The 16039-nt window shown below is 41.4% G+C and overlaps 1 pseudogene; it reads left to right on the top strand.

Annotated features, from left to right (window-relative positions):
• The first annotated feature begins 5917 nt into the window (after positions 1 to 5917).
• LOC119054751 (ras-related protein Rab-10-like) lies at positions 5918 to 10608 on the top strand (annotated as a pseudogene).
• The last annotated feature ends 5431 nt before the right edge of the window (positions 10609 to 16039 follow it).

Raw genomic sequence — 16039 nt, 5'->3', positions numbered from 1 at the left:
CATTACTTGGGTATATACCTAAGAGAAATGCAAACATATGTCCACCAAGATTTGACAGAAATGTCACAGCCGCATCATTCTTAACAGCCCCAACATGGAAGCATCCCCGATGCCCACACACTGGTGAAGAGGTAGACGAAATGTCCACACAAATGAGCATTATTCAGAAATTAAAAGAACGAACTGCTGAGACAGGCTGCAGCATGGAGGCGCCCTGAGCAACATCTGCTGTACAAAAGGGCCACATGCAAGAAACCACGTATTGTGTGATTCCACAGGTATGAAAGTTCTAGCAAAGGCAGTTTATAGAGACAGTAGATTTAGTGGTTGCCTGGGGAGGGGAGTTGAAAGAACAGTTGACTATAATTGGATATAAGGGATTTTTGGGGAATGATGGAAATTAGATTGTGGTTAGAAAAGCACAACCGTGTAATTTGCTAAAAAATCATGGAATTGTACACTTCCAATAGGTGAATTTTATGGCATGTGAATTTTGCTTCATTAAAGGTCTTAAACATGTATACACCTAGACCTGTGGGGATAGACATGACCACATACTATTCCTGTATGTGACCCGGGAAACTGTACTTTGTGGACAGAGCTCTCTGGCCCCCGTGGGAGGAACTCTGCAGGGCTTACTCCCAACTTCTCACACTGGCCTTGAATCTCCCAAGGGCCAGCGTATGGCAGAGTTTGTCCTAAGTGAACGCTGCCAATGAACTAGTCCTGTTAAAAATGTCTTATTTTAAAATGCTCTGATTCAGTAAGATTATAGGCCCATTTGTGATACATTTCTCTTACTGCAGAAATGCTAATGTCTAAAAAATTGTACTCCGAAATGCATCTCATTGGGAATTCTCCATCATTAGAATATCATTAAATAACCATCTTTAGAAGTAGCAGTGTGATTAGAAATCACCTAATACCAGACACTCAATCTTTAGCTGATGTAATAAGCCCAGAGAGGTTGAGGGACTTTCCTGAGGTCACAGTTCTAGTCAGCGGCACACACGGGCCTCGGACTGGTTCTTACTGGTTAGTGCTCAGCGTATCCACATCTGTTTCCATCGTTCTGTCTCCTGAATACTTTATAAACGATGTGCTTCATTTTGAGTTTGCTTCACATACAAACATAGCACCATACATTTCCCATGAGAAGGTACAGGGGACTTCGAATAGAATAAATGAATTTTCACTAAAAACCTCACGCATCTGCGTGACCAGTGACGTGTGCGGTGGGGAGCCGCCCCACTGAGGGCACTCCGCACCAGGGACACCAACTAAGTTAATCACACCTCAGATCTGTATGTGTACAGATCACAGGGTTCTGGCCAGGGGAACTAGGGGGCTAAAGACCAACTGCGTGCAGAACAACTGGAGCAGTGTAGTAGCCAGCCAGCGGTCGGTCCCAAAGGTCCTCCTTTCCTGGTATTGGCATGCTTGGGCAGCTTCTCCCCACACTGTGCGGTACAGCAGAAGTGATGGCATGTTACTTCCAAAAGAAGGCTGTAACAGGACCGTGACTTCCATTTTGGTTGTTCTCGTGTGCCACCTGTCTCTCTTGGGTCGCTCTCTCCGGGGGAAGCTGTTTTGTGGCTGACTCCATGGAGAGGCCCACACGGCGAAGCACGAACACCTCTCATTGACAACCACAGGGCAGGCCCAGAAGCGACTCCACACAACCCAGGCGGGCATCCGTCCGAGGGCGCAGCCCCACCAAGAGCCCGAATGCATCCCTGCAAGACTGAGCAAGACGCTCCCAAATCCTTGGCCCATAAAAACTGTGAAATAATGTTTATTGTTTGAAGCTGCTAAATCTGGGGCTATTTTGTTATGTAGCAGTAGATAACGAATACACATAGTTTACTTACCTGATAGGTGACACTCCAATAGTTATTTATAAATTGAACATTTAGGAAACCATGTTTTGCAAGAACAAAACATGAAAGAACCTGGGAAGGTTATATTTTGAAAGAATTCTCCTTTCCTCCCTCTGGCTTTTCTTTGTTAAAGCAAAAGATAATGAATAATTAGCTCTTCGATTTCTATTTCTGTTATGTTTCATTATTGGTTTTACAAAGTAATATGGTTCCTCCACATAATAGGGTTATTTTAGAGTCATGTCCAGTGAGATTTGGGGCTAAGAGTAACCAACCCACTAACTTACCAACTAAATTCTTTCAGAAAACTGATTCCACACACAAAATCTTGGAGATTCCTGGACTTGGAAATTCTCTGTTTGAGTTAGTTATCTCCCCTGGTCATACCAGTCGTTAGCCAGTAGTGTGACTGCAAGTCAGTATGTGGTCTCCCTTCTGCTGTTACACCCTTCAGTCCAGGGGCTGGGAGCTTTCTGAAGAGACGTGCCCAGTCCTTGTTGAGATCTCTCCAAGCAAATCAAGGTGAAGGGACCAAATAGCCAGTCAGCATTTGCCTAACGGGGGCTAACCCTGTTCATTGAACATCTTGTCAAGTTCCAGGTGCTGTGCTCCATGTGGTGAACATTCTGTCTCACTGAGACCCTGGTTGTCCCAAGACAGGGGACAGCCTAGAGGAAAGCTGAGTAGGCCTCAGGCTCTTAGCTGGCCAGGAACCTGAAGACTTGAGATGTTAAAAAGAAAAAAGGAGAAGAGATGAACTAAAAAATGGGCACATGGCTGGGTGGGTTTTCCCCGAGTCCATGCACATGCTTGCACGTGACTTTCCATAGCCCTGGCCTCCGTGCCGCTGAACAAGTCACAGCATGTTTCCTGGCACCAAGCCTGGGCGAGGTTGCTGACTCTGGCAGTCGTCAAAATGTTAAAAATATGGCCATTGATCATAAAACCTACTAATTCCTCAGTTTTCTTTACCGAGTATGTGGCAACATCTTTCTTCCAGTTGTCCAGAAAGGAAAACTTAGAATCTACCCTCTAATCCTTTCTTTATTTCACAAAGCATAATCAATCGGTCAAGAAATCCCACAGCTCTGCTTCAAAATACATCCTGTATCTGACCACTTTTTACTCTTTTTAATGCTACTGCCCTCAGATCTTCCCTGGACTATTGTAATAGTCTTCCCCTGGTCTCTTTGCTTGCCCTAGCTACCCCATTAGTCTGTTAATAATATGACAACTGAGTGCACTTTCTAGAATACAACATAACATCCCTTTCATCTACTCAAAACCCAATCGTGTTGGTGAACAACAAACTGTAAATTATCATTTGTGTATGGGAGCATGCATGTGTGCAGGTGTGTTTGTGCACGTGTGTGTGTGCATTGTTCACTGTTTTACATTTAGCCCACTTCTGGTTAAGTGCAAACACATCTGTCCGTAGCTTGCACCACATTTTACATGGTGCAAGCTACGGACAGATGTGTTTGTTGTTGTTGTTAAGGTGTGGTGGTAGTAACTGCTTATTTTACATGGTCAAATTATTCCAGTATTATTTGTTGAAAAGACTGTTCTTTCTTGATTGAATAACATGAGCAACTCCCATTCTCACAAACCAGTTACTCATAATGATTGATTTTTTTCAGTCAATGTGGGCTCTACAAAGACAACTCAGAAAGCCTGCACTGAAGTTCCAGTATGGGGACCTCCCTATTTCATCATGGCTCAAGTTCTTTACTTTCTTATCGCAGACTTCTGGACCTAAGCTGGAACCTTGCTTAAGAAGTGAGATTAAGGGAAGTACCCAGACCTAAGTTCCTTCCCTGACTTCTCCCACTGACAGAGTTGTAATATCTCTAGTCTTTTTCAGGTTTAAAAGTCCATTAATTGCTGAGCTGAGACAATTCTACCTTAGTCAAAGGTGAAAGACAAAGATTTCACAATCTAAATGAAACCCAATCTCATGACACAATTGGAGGAATTCCTAAAGGGGATAAGATGAATAATAAGATTTGCAAAATTTGGCCTCATTAGCCAAAGATGGTGAAATTTTCATTACTGGCTTGCACTCCAAGAAGAGAATAGTGTAGCAACAGAAATCGTGTCCTGGGTGAGACCCTGGGCGTTGGCACCTGGGCTGCACCTGAGGTTCCGAAGCTATAGTTCCACGCCCTTACATACATCTTCTTTTCTGATTCCTGTGATGTTCCTGTGAAGCAGTTAACATTGTCCCATTGCTGATGGGAAAGGCTATGTGCAAAGTCCAGGCTCACACCTCCAGAACAGCTGCCGGGAGATGCAATTCCAACACCATCTGCCAAGTCAGGCTGAGCCAAATCAAAATTGGGAGTTCTTTAAACACATTAATGGTGATCTAATGGTCCAAAGCATAAGTCAAGGAGAGTAGCACAGTGAAGAGACAATAAACAATTGTACTCCCTATACTTCTCCAACTGAGCCAAGTTACTCTTCATTCATCTGACATGGAAGTTCTGCCCCAGACAGCATGGTCTCTTATTCTTTTCCCAAATAAGAGTGCTTTGTTCATGTGGCCCTCCTGTCTGTAATAATCACCCTATGTTCTCTGTACCTTTAATGACTATATCCACTCTTCTGAATGCTCTTCCTCAATCTTGTCTTCTATCATGGCAGGACCTGTCAGCATACAAATGTCAGCAGACGTTTGCTCAGATGTTTCTTTGATAAAAGTAGTAGCTACTATTGTCTTTGTAGCAACTATGCACTGGCACTGTACTAGGCACTTTGTTTATATTTGTTTTATTCTCACAATAACCCCTCAAAAAAGGTATTTTTATCATTCCTTTACTGATGAATAAATTGAGACGCAGAGAAATTAAGTAACTTACAGTTTAGAAAGCCTCATAGCTAGTAAGTGGAAGACTTGACATTCAAAACCAGATCTGACTTCAAAGTCATTGTTTTTTTCCCTTTTAAGTTTTAAGCCTGTTGGACATATCAGAGCACTTGGGGGTGGTCCACCAGAAATCTTTTGGGAGGAAAAATTTTCCTAAGGCAAAAGAGAACTGGAATACACAGAGCACATCATGGACATGGGGCCAGGAGAGAGAAGACAGACAACTCTGAGTTCTGCCATGCGTCTGTGTCTCCTGCTGTCTCGTAGGCTGGCCCTTATGGAGGTGTGGCTGAGAGTTGGGGACAAGGCACTGCTCTGTGGGTGGCTAGATTGGGATCTATGGTGTGGGGGCTGGTGGGAACTTTGGCCCAACATTTTCCCAGCAAGGTCTTAGTGCGCTGGGGTCTCTGGCAGTTTTTATAGGCTGTACTGGCTTCTGGGGGACTCAGTCAGGAAACCTTGACATCTTGGGTGCTTCACACTTTGGTGGTGGGTTGCGACAAACAATATTATCAACATCTGGGGGGACAAAGGAGGAAAAGTGCTGGGTCAATCCAAATTGACAAATTTTATTATGCACTATTAAATGCAGGCATTTTGTAAGGTGCTAGGGTCATGGTGTCATTGGCAAGTTTGAGCAGGCAAAAGGAACAGAACATTTAGGATGTTCTAAAAATACATTCTGTGATTCATTACACAGAATTTCGCAGGAATGTAACGAACATGAGCAAAACTATCTCTAGGAAGAAATTTTCCTATATGTACTAAGAAGAAACAAATAAAAAGGAACCAAGATACTGACCCAAAAAAGCTAAGGAAAGCGGGGGTGAGTTGAGTTGGGGGTTTTAAAAAAAGCAATAGAAAACAGAAGTTAGAAAGAAGGAAGGAAGATATGTCATAACGCTATATCATAAATACTAATCATAAAAAACTTTCTTTTATCATTGTACGTGGCAACATCATGTGAGATGGTGTCCTATACTGAGGGCAACGGCAGTACAAGTTAAATAAAGAGCTGGTTGAGTGCATGCCTGTCAACTCAGCACTTTGATATCCAAGTAAGAGCTAGGAAATTAGGCTCTTGGAAGTCTGTAAGCTGGAGAGTCTGGGCTGTAAAGTAAGGCCCTAGGAGTTCTCTACTACCACATGTGGCTGGGCTATGGTGCCAATGGCGAGCATACTTTCAGAGATGCGGAGCATTTTATCTGAAACTGGGCTGCTAATGATTGTAAGACGACCTTGGATCAGAGGGTACATTCTGACTCCATGTGCACCAAAGAGTGGCATGGTGTTCCTTGACCTTTACTGCTCTTCTAATCCTAAAGGTATGATGTAAGGAGTGAAAGAAGAAGCACTTAAGTTATGCTGACTACTTTCTGTGAAAGAAATTAGCAGGAGTCAGCACGCTGTTGTTGTAAGGGTCACCACTTTTCACAAAATGATTTGTCAAAGAAATTGATAAAATTACAGTGTTTCTCTTAGGCCACATTCCCATGTGTCCACAGAAAAAAATAATGGAAAGAATGTGACTTTTTAAAGATAAGCTGACAGATAGCTTTTATACACACACCAAAAGCAAAGTCAAAAAATAACAAATTGACCAAAAAAAAGATATATTAAAAAGTTCCTAAAAATTAATGAAAAAATCTCTCTCTCTCTCTCTCTCACACACACACAAAGAAAAGGACAAAAGATGGGAATTGGAAAATAAACACAAAAGGCTCTTAAACAGATAAAAAATAGTCCTTGTCACTCATAATAAGAGATAAATTTTAAAGCAACTTTTTACCAGTTTAGATTGGGAAAAACCTAAAGTTTAAAAATACACTTTGATAGCAACCCTGAAAGGAAACAAGAACTTCCCACATTGGCAGTGGGAATGTACACTCGTATGATCCCCATGGAGGGCAGTTGCTAATACACATTATAGAAAATTATAAATACACATTCTTTCCCAATACTTCTGCTCCTGGAAATTCATCTTGAAGACACACATGAAAAGGTATCAGTGTGGTGCCACTCATCACAACTTCATTTGTAATAGCAAATTTGTGAGCAACACATATGTTCATCAATTAGGACTATTTTATAACCATAGAAAATTGAAGATGACAAAGAATTTGTCAAAATTTGATATAGATTCAAGATAAAAACTCTCAGAGAACTAGGAATAGAAGAGTATACCCTAATTCTGATGAAAGGTATTATATTAGGGTTTCCCAAGAGAAACTGAACCAGTGGGAGAATATACATATTAGGAATTGGCTCGTGCAGTTGTGGATGCTGAGAAGTCTGACAGTCTGCTGTCTGCAAGCTGGATAACCTGGAAAACAGGTGGCATAATCTAGTCCAAATCCAAAGACCTGGAAATTGGGAGGTCAGTGGTGCAAGTCCTGGTCTGAATCAAAACACCCAATAACCAGGAGTGTCAGTGTCTGGGGGTAAAGGATGGATGTCTTGGGTCAAGCAGGCAGGCCTGCCTTTTTGTTCTATTCAGATACTCAACAGGTTGAATGATGGTCACCCAGACTTGGCAAGGGTGACCTTTACTTAGTCTACCCATTCAACTGTTGATCTCTTCTGGGACACTCTCACAGAAATAGCCAGAGAAGAAGTTTTACCAGCCATCTGTACAGCCTCAAGACACTCACGCTGACACATAAAATTAACCATAACTGGCATCTACAAACTTATGGCTAATATCATATTTAGTGGTAAAATATTGAATTATTTTTCCTTAAGATCAGGAACAAAACAAGGATGGTTTTCTCATCACTCCTATCCAACATTATACTGGAGGTCCCATTCAGTGTAAGAGACAAGAAAAAGAAATGTGTCATCTAGATTGGGAAGAAAAAGGTAAAACTGTGTATACTGGCAGACAACAAGATCATCTATGTCAATAATCCAATGGAATCTACAAAATAAGATCTACAAAGTTTCTACATAACTTAATGGAGGGAGAATAGTCTTTTCAACAAATGGTGATAGAATTAGATATCCTGATGTAATAAAAACCAAAAACCAAAAACAAAACCCACCTCTATTTGTAGCTTGCACCACATATGAACACTATCTAGAAATGGGCCCAAGTGTAAAACCTAAAACTGTAAAACCTCTAGAAGAAAGCACAGAAGAAAATCTTTGTGACACTGGGTTAGAGAAAGCTCTCTTTAGATATCAAAAGCACAAACCATAAAAGAAAATATTGATAACCAAGACTTAATCAAAATTTAAAACTTATGCGCTTCCAAAGACAATGTCAAGAAACGGACAAGATGCCCCCCCCCTGTGGAGTGTGCCCTGCTGAGGAGCCAGCTGCCAGGGCCGGGGTGTGGAGGTCTGGGCAGACCCAGGGGTGTCAGTGACTGAGCGGTGTGGCTCTGGGGAGGAGGGCACTCTCCCTCCCTTCCCCAGAGCCTGACCAGCACCATCTCCTCTCCGAACCCCCAGTGGCCCCATCCTGCTGTGATCAGGCTCCTGGCAGAATCTGAGATAGATGGTTCTGGCACTAGGATGGGGAACATTTTTCCCTTGCATGCCTGAGTGCTGCAGAGCCCTCCCTTCACACAGCCAAATCTTGGTTTGTTTGGGCCTCATAAACTCTGATGGCCTCACCCTGATGACTCCTTGAGACCCTATCCCACCACCAAGATATGCAAGCACCAAGCAGGTGGTAGCTAGACTTGGCATACCCTGGGGAATTTGCTGAGTAGCCTCAGACCCAGCACTGAAACAAGTTTGAGTGTGTATAGATCTGGTGCACACCACTTGCCCCAACCTAGTGATTCACTGAGAATGTACCTCATGCAACTGGAGCACCCTAATGGCTCTTTTAGTGACTGAGCCTAACAGGGAGCCAGCAGGCAGAAGCAGAGGCAGAGGCAAAGGCAGACAGAGGTAACTCTCAGTGTTCCTTGGGACTTTTGCTGATCTGCCACCCAGGCCAAGTGCTGGAAAAAGTCAGCCGTTTTGTGCAGCTTAATCCATCCCACCAAAACCCAGGCCAAGCAGAAGCACCCACAAACTTTGGATTGCTTTATAGCTCCCAACAGGTTGCCAAGGGCCAGTCACAGGCAGTGTCTGACATTTGTTCATACCAGAGTCCCTCCCAGGAGGCCTCCAAACAGCTCCAGACAACATCAGAACAGGACCCAATTAGCTTCACAAGTGGCATATCCAAAGAGAGATCTCAGTAGGCACCAGACTCTGCTGAGGTGAATTCTGCTTCATGTGGTCAGCACCTGCACAGAAGCTTGTACCCTGTGGTTGGGGTTGATCCTCACAGTCGGCCAACCTGAGGGTCAATCCCATGCACCATTGGGCCAATAGAAATCAAGACTCAGTCACAATAGAAGGGCCCACTAACCCACACAAGGGACACTCCTGGAGCACCCAGCTCAGGTGTTCAAGGAGAGAGTGCCAGTGAATCTCACAGGACACCTACTATATAAGGCCATCTTGCCAAGATGGGGAGTCATAGAAGATCTACCTAATATATAGAACTTATCTATCACAAAGAGGTGGCCAAAATGGGGAGACAAAAAACATGCCTCAAATGAAAGAACAGGAGACTCCCCAGAAAAATAGCTAAATGAAATGTAGCAAGTAATTTACCAGATATAGAATTAATCTACTGGACATAGCAAAAGCAGTCTATAGAGGAAAATTCATAGCATTACAGGCCTATCTCAAGAAACAAGAAAAATATTTTAAAAAATCTAACTTTACACTTAAAGGAAGTAGAAAAAGAACAACGAGCAAATCCCCAAATGAGGAGAAGAAAGGAAATAGGCATGCCAGTATGAGAGCAAGTAGAAAAGTGGCTCTGGGGAGGTAGGGCTCAGTTTCCTGTGGCTATGAATCTGACCTCCCCAGCTTGGAGTCCTCCTTCTCTGCCATCACTCTGTCACAGTGTGGAGTTTCTGCTCTGGAGAGACTGTCCTCACTCTTGCCTGGATTGCTCCCTCCATGGCCGAGCTTGCTTACTTGCCAGGTAGGACTGGGAACAGCCCTGAGGTGGTAGGGGGGCCCTGAGGGCCGGGAGAGGCTGTGGAGCCTGGTTGCTGCTCTGAGACCACAGGATGCCACCCCAGTTGGTGCTTCCTGGATGAGGACATTACTAGGTTGCCCACGCCCTTTTGAGTCCTACTTTTCCCCATGCTTCCTGGGTCCTGTGGCCCGAGAATGCCCGAGTGAAGAAGAGTTGGCCATAGTGAAAGGGATCTATTTACCCTTGGGGTCTCTAGCTGCTCCTGATATGGGACTCTGGAGTGGGGAAGACTGGTGTCCTTTTATGTGATTGGGATGATGCCTTTGATACCACCTTTATTTCTACCATACAAATAGACTTTAAGAGTAAAACAGTCAAATTACAAGGGAAGAAGATCAATCTACAGATATGAGATACGGCAGTCCAGGAGCAATTTCATACCATCACAACCTCCTATTACTGAGGAGCAATGGGTATCATGCTAGTATATGACTTCACCAATAGTAAATGTTTGAAAACATCAGTAACTGGTTTAGAAGCATAGATGAGCATGCCAGTGAACATGTGAAAAGAATGCGTTAGGAAAGAAGTGTGATAGGGATGGTCAGAGTTGTACTTGCGGAAGAAGGAGAACAGATTGCAAGGGAGCATGGTGTTAGGTTTTCTGAGACTAGTGAAAAATCAAATATAAATATCGGAAAGTTTTTTCTCACATTAGCTGAAGATGTCCTTCAAAAGGCCTCTGTAAAAAAGCCTGAGTGGAAAACGCAGACCTCAGCAGTAGAGGAGGTGTGACAGGCCGGGAGAGAAATCCCCGCTCTGGCAGTTCCCATTCACCATCGTTTTCTCTTCTTGCTGCAGAATAAACCACTGTCCATTTTTAACTCTAAACATATTTTTGTTTCTTATCTTTTAAAGAAATCCTTACTCAAAGATATGTTTCTTATTTGAGAGAGAAGGGAAGGGTGGGTAGAGGGGAGGGGGAAGAGGGAGAGAGAGACAGACAGACAGACATAGATTGCCCCCCGAAAGTGCTCTTACCAGGGACTGGACCTGCAAACTTTTGGTGTACTGGAAGATGCTCCTATCAACTCAGCCACCTGGCCAGGGTTATTCCTCATCTTAACTATCCGATCCACCTATTTTATTTGTTCTTTCATCCAGGACTGCTTGCTGACTTTATAATTTTCTCCGAACAAACAAAAAATATAGAGAAAAATCATGTCTGTGACTTCATTTTCAAATGTACTCACTCAGCTCACCACTGCATTGCATTATATTATAGTCTAGTTCTTACCAACATTCAAACTTATAGCAATCATTTCAACTCTATTCTTCAAATTGTATAAGAATAAAAGTTAGAATTAACAATTTTATTTTGTATAACAGTAATTTTCTGTCATGGATAATACGCTTGAGTCCCTTTAATCTATAGACATATAATAGCAAAACAAACAAAGCCAAAAAAACACTCATTTTCATCTTCAATATGTAAATGTGGTTGATTTTGTCCTGTGCCTTATGTGGAAATAGCTTCTTTGGTTTTTCCATTGTTTTTCTTGTTTTCATGGAAGCATGTGCAAGAGACATCACCCAAACATAGACCATTACCATGTTTGTAGTTTGTTTGGCTATAATTTTCAAAGTAGTTAATTGAGCCCACCCAAACTGCTTTTCCATAAGAATGGCTGGTCTTGGCTCTAAATCCTATCAAACAAGCAACAGCTGGTTTCAGTGAGCCCTAGAGGCAGCCAGATAGAGGCTTCACTTAGAAATCTCCAAGCCCAGCACAAGTAGCAGCCATCTCAGATTGCTTTATAGCTCAGGCGAAACACAGGTGAGGGCTGATCTTGGCCTGCAGCACCCAGGAAACCCCAGGGGAAGAGCATCCAGTGGACAACTACAGACCACATTGGAGCACCAGCACCCTGCCCCTGCACTGCTGATCCTCAATGGAGGGTGGAGATTGGTGGTAAGTGGTCACAGTCAATCCTTACAGCTGACTGGCCTGAATGAATCCCTCCCATTGATCTGCCAACAGCAACTAAGGCTCAACTATGAGTCTAGAGTGTATTCAAGGAGCACCTGAAGGGAGCTCCTCGAATACCCAGCTTGGGTGATAGGGGAGGCTGTGTCACTGGACCCCGGAGGACACGTACTACATTAAGCCACACTACCAAGACACTGAGTCATAGCAGCTCTTCCTAATACATAGAAACAGACACAGGGAAGTTGCCAAGACAAGGAGATAAAGAAACATTGCCCAAATAAAAGGACGGATCAAAACTCCAGAAAAAAAGCTAAATGAAATGGAGATAAGCAATTTATCAGAATCAGAATTCAAAACACTGGTTAAAAGGATGTTTAAGGAACCCAGTAAGGACCTCAGCAACATAAAAAAGACCCAGTCAGAAATAAAGGACACACTAATTGAAATACAGAACAATTTACAGGGAAACAGTAGTAGAGTGGATGAAGCTAAGCATCAGATCAATGATTTGGAACACAAGGAAGCAAAAAACAACCATGCAGAACAATAAGAAGAAAAAAGAAACCAAAAAAAAGAGGGTAGGATAAACAGCCTCTGGGACAACTTCAAGAAGTCCAACATTCACATCATAGGGATGCCAGAAGGAAAAGAGAAAGAGCAAGAATTTGGAACTCTGTCTAAAAAAATAGTGAAAGAGAACTCCCCTAGGTAGGTGAAGGAAATAGGCATGCAAGTCCAGGAAGCACAGAGAGCCTCAATTATGATGGATGCAAAGAGGCCCACTCCAAGACACATAATTAAAAGGGCAAAGGTTAAAGATAAAGAGAAACTCTTAAAAGCAGGAAGAGAAAAGAAGTTAGCTATCAGATTGTTGCCAGATGGGAGGGTGGGAGAGAATGTGTGAAGAGATGAGGGGATTAAGAAGTACAAATAGGTAATTACAGGAAACAGTGGGGATGTAAAGTACAGTTTAGGGAATGGAGTAGCTAAAGAACTTATACACATGAGCCATGAACATGAACAATGGAGGGGGGGATTGACTGAGGGAGTGGGGGGTGGTGGATGTAGGGGAGCAAAGGTGAAAAATCAGGTCAACTGTAATAGCATAGTCAATATAATATAATAATGAAAGAAGACAAGTTGTTACCCTAAGTACGGTTGTTGTCCTGTCTGAAACTGTCTAGGTTTTCTTTTTTTTTAACCTGTTTACTGTTTGTTTCCTAAACATCCTTTAATTAATGTAAGGCCAGAGACATTAATTCTCAGTGCTTTGCACATAGCAGGCACTCAAGTATTTGTTCCCCGACAAAAATAACTGCATTAACCCACTCACATAAGCAAACAATTGACAGAACATTGGTGACAAATGCAAAATGCTTTTCAAACATTTACTATGTGCTAAGTCCTTGCTGTATTCTTTCTCCTTGAGGTTTTCTGCACCTGTCAGCTGACCTGAAACTTCAAGCCCTTCATCAGCGAACACGTTTTGTGGCAGGCAGGTAGGCCACCTGACAGAGATTTCTGCCACATCACAGGGCAAGGAAGCCACAGATGCCTCCACCCTCAAGCCAGGAGGTCACCATGATTGGAGGGGCCATACTGAAAACCAACACTGGAATGGACAAGGAGCATTTGTGGGACCAGTGATGCAAAGACCTGGTGCCTCCCGATTCTCTTCATTGTAGCCCTTCAGAAATTCCTGAGTCTGGACACAGCCCTGAGAAAGGAGGTAGACCCCCATCAATAAGACAATTGTTACTGCAGCCAAGTGGGAGCTTAAAATAGAAATACTGCTCAGTTATAGAAAAAATAAAAAGGAAGTGAAAAGATAAGCCAGACTAGGAAAAACATTTGCAAAACAAATGTCTGATTAAGGATTTGTATTCAAAATGTATTCAAAATTCTCACGACTCGATATTCAGAAAACAACCCAACATGTAAAATATTTTAAAATTAAATTAAAATGAAAGTTTTGAAGTAGGCTATTAAAGATAGAATTAGATTGAAAGTAAAATAATGGAAAAAGTACATATCATGCAAACAGCAACCATAAGAAAGGTGGGGTGGCTATTCTACTATCAGACAAGATAGACTTTAAAATGAAAAGTGCTACTAAAGATACAGAGGTACATTTTCTAATAATAAAAGTGCTAATCAATCAGGAAAATAATACAATTATAAACATATATACAACTAATTACAGAGCACCAACATACATGAAGCAGAAATTGTCAGACATGAAAACTAGACAGTTAAACAACAATAGTTGGAGATGTCAATACCCCGCTTTCAATAATAAACACAAAATGAGACAGAAGATCAAAAAGTAAAGTGGGCCTAGCAGGTATCTATAGTACATTGCACTCAACAACAGAATATATGTTCTTCTCAAATGCACATGGAATATTGCCCAGGATAGACAGTATGGTAGGTCACAAAACACCTCAATAAAATCACAAGGCTATAAATGATGCAAAGCATGTTCTCTGGTTACAGTGGAATGTAATTAGAAGTCAATGGCAGAAAAAGTGGGAAACTCACAAATATGTGGAAATTAAGCACCATATTCATAAATAACCAAAGGATCAAAGAAGACATCAAAAGGGTTTTTATAAAATACTTAGAGGTGAATGAAAATGAAGAAACAACATACCAAATTTATGAGATGCAGCTAAAGCAGTTTTTAGATGAGAAATTTTAGCTGTGAATGCCTATATTAAATAATGGAGAGAAACAGGTAAATTGTTTTTTTTTTAAATTTTTAGTTTAAATAAATTGAATAAAACATATGTAGTATGAAGTGAATTAAAAGGTTGGACCAGCTCAGGGAGGATCATGAAGTGCTATCAAGTTCAGGTTTTATTTTTAGCACTGGAAAACTTTCTTCCAAGAGGTTAATTGAGGTATAGTCGACAAATAAAAATTATTTGATAGGATGTACACATGACAGTTGAATGTACAGGGTGGGACAAAAGTAGGTTTACAGTTATTTATATGGAAAATAATATAATAGTTAATAAATACTAATACAACAATAAACTATGTTTTTCATAATCACAACTGTAAACCTACTTCCCCACTCTCAGCCCCCCACCCCCCTACCCCCACATAAACATTGTGGAACTATCAGAAGTCATTTTGGGGAAAAATGGCTTATTTATTTCAGAAATAAAGCTTCATGTGAAAGAAAAAAGGGAGACAGAAGAGATGCTGAAAGAGCATTTGGGAAGCAATTGCAAAGTGTGGAAGTTGAGGGTGAGAGATTGCACTGGAGAAGAGGGAAGTAAAAATAACACTCAGTGCTTTCCCTCAGGGGAGTAGGAGGGTGGTGGGTGTTACCAGTGACTCAGGCAGGAAACCTCTCAGAAGGATTGGTTCAGGGAGGTGAGAACTGAAACCATCTGTGTCCACATGACTTAGATAAGTCTGTAGACCACCTATGTCAACATGACATAGTTCTTTGTTCCAGAGGAAAATTAAACTGTAAAACAAAAAATAATTCCACCAATTATTTTAGAAAATTTCTACAGATAAAGAGTCTGTTCATTTGAATAAATGGCCTACTTACCAAACGGAAATTTGCTTATCAGGACTTTCTTAGATTTTGTGCAGGGCCAGTTAGCTCCCATCTTGAGGAAGCAGCCATAAACAGTTTAAATCTGGATGCCAAAGTACTGTAAATATTCCATTTTTGAGACACTGAAACAAAAGAAGAAGAACAAGAATCTCAAATCAAATCAATAATGTGGACTTCCATCTTAGGACATTGGAAAAGAAGAAAAAACTAATTCTTTTTGGCTGAATTACCAAGCATTTTAGAACAATTAATACTAATAGTCCAAAACTCTTCCAAAAAGTAAAAGAGGAGGGAACACTTCCCAATTCATTTTATGAGGCCAATATTACCCTGATACTAAAATCAGACAAACATCAGAAAGAAAAAAAAACTATAGACTAATATCTTTCATGAATATGAACACAAAAATTCTCAACTTTTGCTAGCAAATCAAATCTTGCAATATAGAAACAGAATGGAGCTGGAAAAAATGGATAGCCACATACATAATGGCAAAGTGGAATTTAATCCAGCATTGCAGGGTTGGTTCTACATTCCAAAAATTGGTTAATGTTATATATCATTACATTATCAATGATATAGAAAATAAATATCACATGATCATCTCAGTAGATATAGAAATAGTATTTGACAACATGCAACCTTATTTCATGATAAAAGCACTCAACAGAAGGCATTCAGACTGAAAAGGAAGAAGCAAAACTATCTCAATTTATAGGTACATGATCTT

This window comes from Artibeus jamaicensis, unplaced genomic scaffold, assembly GCF_021234435.1.
Source record: "Artibeus jamaicensis isolate MK-2021 breed Jamaican fruit bat unplaced genomic scaffold, CSHL_Jam_final contig_477, whole genome shotgun sequence".
In the NCBI taxonomy this organism is placed as follows: Eukaryota; Metazoa; Chordata; class Mammalia; order Chiroptera; family Phyllostomidae; genus Artibeus; species Artibeus jamaicensis.
Note: the sequence above shows the minus strand (reverse complement) of the source record. Positions and strands in the feature narration are given on the sequence as shown.